Raw genomic sequence first — 4838 nt, forward strand, 5'->3', positions numbered from 1 at the left:
AGGGGGGCGGGGCCGCTGTGGAAAAAGAGTTGCAATCACAAATTGAGAAGCTGAAAACAGAGGTGAAGGCATGGAAAAATCGTTTCACACTCTTAAAGGGAAGTGGCAAGAAACTGGCAGAGCACTAGGAGGGGAAGGAGCTGGTAATTTACAAAGGAGCATCTATGGAAAAAATCCCCGATGATGAGCTGCAAGAATGATGCTTGGGTGGCCACTAAAAAGTTAGAAGAAAGGGCCAGCAAAGAAGTTGCCCCCCTAAGGGCCTAGATTGAGGAATACAAAGGGATAGTGGATGAATATAAGGAGCATGAAAGAGAAGATGGGGAGAAAATCAAGGCCCTCAAGAAGGAAGATGAAACAAATGCATCAAGGGTGATAAGAGCAAATGGAGGTAAAATGACAGTTAATGAGCTAAATGTCACTCTGACAACAGCTCATGCGGATCTAAAGAAGAGATACGAGAAGTTGGATGACTTGAGAAGAGCACACGGAGAAGACTCGAAGTCATCCAAGGCCGAGCTCAAGAGAAGAAATGAGCAAGTAGAAGCCATCAGAAAGGCTCATGCCATGGAAGTGCGGAATAAAGAAAAAATGATTGAAGACTTCCAGGAGTGGGCGAAAAGAGAGAAGGCAGAAAAGAAAGAAATATAGCAAAAGCTCTAGGAAGAGAGGAAGCAAGGAACCATGGATTTGTGCAAGGAGACAGCAGTCAAAAAATGTGGAGTTTAATTGAGGTGGATAAACAAGAGAGGTCCATACAACCATCCAACTGGAATGAAATTGCACATTTCATGAACTAGTTGGACAAAAGTATGGAGAAAGAAGGCTAGTGCAGCTTGTAGGCAGGGAAATCAGCACACAAAAGAAGTCCGTCATCTGGATCCTGGGCTTCTCAAGGAAGTGGTAGAATCTCATGACTCGCAAACCTGGGTGAGGAGCCAATAGCTCATGCACCGAGCAAGACTGCCAGTGCCCCTCGCCAACAGAGTCTCTTGGAAGAAAGAGAAAGAACATGACCCAGTCCGAAACCAACAGCTAGACCACCTATGGGTGGAAGCGGAGCCAAGGAGGTCAAGAGAGCCTGAGCAAACAGTATTCGAGAACGTTGCCATCCTCTAAGAGCTAATCCAGGCACACACTTTTGTGCAGGGATGGCCATCAAGGTAATGGAAAGGGTCACGAAGAAGTACCCCTATGCTAAGCCCATCAACGTACAGTTCGGAAGAAGAACCCCTATGCTAAGCCCATCAACGTATAGTTCGAGAACGTTGCCATCCTCTAAGAGCTAATCGAGGCACACACTTTTATGCAGGGATGGCCATCAAGGTAATGGAAAGGGTCACAAAGAAGTACCCCTATGCTAAGCCCATCAACGTACAGTTCGGAAGGGTGGATGAAAGGACTAGGGTCAGACATGCAGGAGTAAGCAGCAAGAAGAGGGCTTATGAGCCTAGGTATGCCAAGGACAAACCAATTAAATATGTCTCTAGGGGCCTTGCCACAAACAAAGGACCGGAAGAAGGGGGCTAGAATAGGCCTTAGGAATCGGATCCGAATTTTTAAAATAAAGTTTTGAATTTTCAAAGGATGGAAGCAGTCTCAGGAGGGCAATAACAGGAAATCATGTGGGCTCCGTTGTGCTAACGCAGCGTTCACTGTGATCACTAGGTGTTGGGGGTCCTCTAACCACTGGTCGACACCCAAACTTCGATGCTTTGTGTATCCATTGAGCAACAACTTTCTTGTAACAACCTTGTAACCAAAACTTGCCAATGGATAGTACTCGGATAGATATTAAAGGAAAGAAAAAGCACACTAAAAAAAAGAGAGAGAGAAGGGTAGGGAGTGTCAATTGTGGACTAGGGCATTGTACTTTGAGCTAAGTCTTAACTCAGATATATAATGATTATTGGTGTAGTTCTTCATGGGTTGTTGCAAGATGAGGGTGTCCAGTTTTATCCAGTTTTTGCTGGACTGGGACAATGCTTGGAGAGCAAATTTTAGGGGGTAAGGTACTTAAAATGAGATCAAGCAAATAATAGAAAATATGCTTGCCCTTAAATTAACCGAGTATAACTTAACTTAATATAAATTAGTCTAATTAATCAAAATTAATTAAAAATATGATGAAATGATAAACAAATGATCTTTCCATACTTAGAGTGATCCAATTTATTTTTCCATAGATGCACCATTACAAGTACACTAGTCCCTACAGGTTTTAGATGATTTACATCAAAAATATAATTTTACTAATTAGATTATTAATATTTACAGGCCTTCTAATAGTCTGGAAGAATTTTGAAAAAGAGATCATTAAAAATCCAACCATTGGATTTGCAATTTTCACTAACCACCACATTCTACTAATGTCTCAGTATCTACCCACTCTTTTGATCTACAAGATTGAGGACTTTAAGTGGTACCTATTGTGGGTACAAAAAGTGGCGTATATTATAACACTTTAAAGACCTTGAAATATTTAAAGAAAATAGACAAATATCTTAAAATTTTCTCAAAAAATCATGTTAAGCTCCATATTATGTGAAGATCTAAGGTACAAAGTGGGAATCTCATATGAGTTTATATGTAAAAGATATTAGCATTTTATGGAATCAGCTCAAATTTGGGGACAGGGTGTATACATTGACTTTGTACCTAAGAAAATGAGGACTTTTGACTATCTAATGCTTAATCAAATTATGCAACTATATTTCCAACTTTGAATCTGATGTTTCAACAAAAGAGCTTGAAACGAAATTCCTTCATTTACTAGGAGAGATAAGCCACTAAATGTAAACAAATGCCTGTTTTTTTACTGTTTACAGGGTGCCTGAGTGGACAAAACTGGGCACCCTGATCTTGCAACCACCCTCATACTGTGTAATTCTATCTGGTTCCTACGTTGCATCAGTGTTTTCTATTTAAACATGTCTTTAATCCGCAATCTGGGTCTAAGGTCACTCTAGTCCGGAAGTGACTCCTATATGGAAACAGAATCAGGAGCTAAGCCTAGGATCTGAGTAGATGTAGGAGATAAACTTTGGGCTATCATAACTAACTCCCTTACCCATAGGTAGATAGGCGGCGCAACACGCTAGCATTAACTTATCATATTGGGCATAATTATATTAGTTGTGTCTCCTTCAGAGCCGACCAGGTGGTTTGGAACCACACAAGTTTCGAGTCTCGACTGGACACCAACAAAACACATTACAAATTAGCAACACATGCTAAAGTTACACATGAGCACATAATAATTATATCCAACACTTAGTTCCAACCATTCCTAACTTTATATGTCCTACACATGGAATATTCGGACTCACTCAAGTGCCATGCTATGAACATAGTGGTAACTAGGCATCGCCAATTAACCATAGAGGGACAGACAGACAAAATCTAACATCCCTCCTTCCCGGGATAGCAACTGTCTTCAGTGCATCATATAAGCTCGCCTCCTCCTTCCCAGGATAGGCACGGAAAAACCGCTCAAGCTTCCATTTAAGAACTGGCAATTTTCAGCTTACTCTAAGCATCTCTAAGCTATTTAATATTAAATCCTTTGGAAGAGCCTCTAGGTTATGTGGTTATGACATGTGCCTATGTGTTAATCTCTTTCAAATAGAGTCAATTTGTTCTTGAAGAAAATGTTTATCTTATTGTAAAAGTAAAGGGAAATTTAAATGATTTTGTCGAAAATGTAGATCGTTGGTAAAATGAAGTAAATACATACCTCCATCGTTCTAGCATTAGGGCTAAAAACGGAAAAAGAAAAAGGGCCGTGCAACGCCTTTGTTCTTCCCTTATGTGTTTTCTTTTGTTTAAAGTCTTTTAAAAAAGATAACTTACTAAAGCTTATAGTAAGCCTTGTTAAAACCAGCCTCTCCACGAACATATAAACCGCGGCCAACGCTACTAAGAGAAATGAAATTCACCACACAAAAGATTTCGTTGCTACCGAGAGAGGAAAAGAAAAATCCATTGCACTTATTTGTTGAATATACTTGTTTTATGAGCAAATACCCACCTTCAATTATGGATTTTGAATATACAAGGAGCTTAGCAAATTTGAAAAAAGGGATTTAATCTTCTCAATTTGATGATTCCATTCATACAGATGGATTATGGAGAGGATTAAAATTCAAAAAGGTGGTTTTGGAAAGAAGAAGAGTAGTTTCTCTTCCAAAAAAATGGTTCTTAAAAAAATCAAAGCTGATATTAAACCATAGACCTTGATGTAAATCTTGATTCAGAGGCTCAGAAAATTCCCATAACCCTTCAAGGTTTTGTCCATGGGTGTTCTTGAGCCTTTCACGTGTTCTTGAGCCTTTCACTTCTTTGGTTTTTTGCCAAAATATGATCAAGTTGGTACCTAAAATTACAGGAATAGACCTGGTCTACAACTCTTCCCGGTCATTTTGCTAAACTCAGTTGTATGCAAAAGCCAGCCTACTTTTGGAGATCATCATAAAGATGCCATTTTTATCACAAATTTATTTTCTTTATAATTTTTTAATTGTTTAGAGATATTCATATACTCTTATCTCTAACTCCAAGGCTAAATCATGTGCAACAAATCAATAAATCCATGCCCAAGTATAACAAAAGTGGGCAGCCAACAATGATACAAGATCTCATAAGTAGATACTATGACCAAATACCAAAAAAAAGAAAAACCTTCCTGGTAATTACTCATGCCAAATAACCTCCATCAAGTCCCAGCCATACTGGCTTATGAGCACAAAGCTCATCAACCTCACCAACCTAAAGAGGTTGTCCATTCAAAAACATTCATGCTGAAGCTACATGACAACACATAAGTAAATCCAACACTT

The sequence above is a fragment of the Cibotium barometz genome, chromosome 32 (genome assembly GCF_041138505.1).
Source record: "Cibotium barometz isolate CiBa-2024 chromosome 32, ASM4113850v1, whole genome shotgun sequence".
Classification (NCBI taxonomy): Eukaryota; Viridiplantae; Streptophyta; class Polypodiopsida; order Cyatheales; family Cibotiaceae; genus Cibotium; species Cibotium barometz.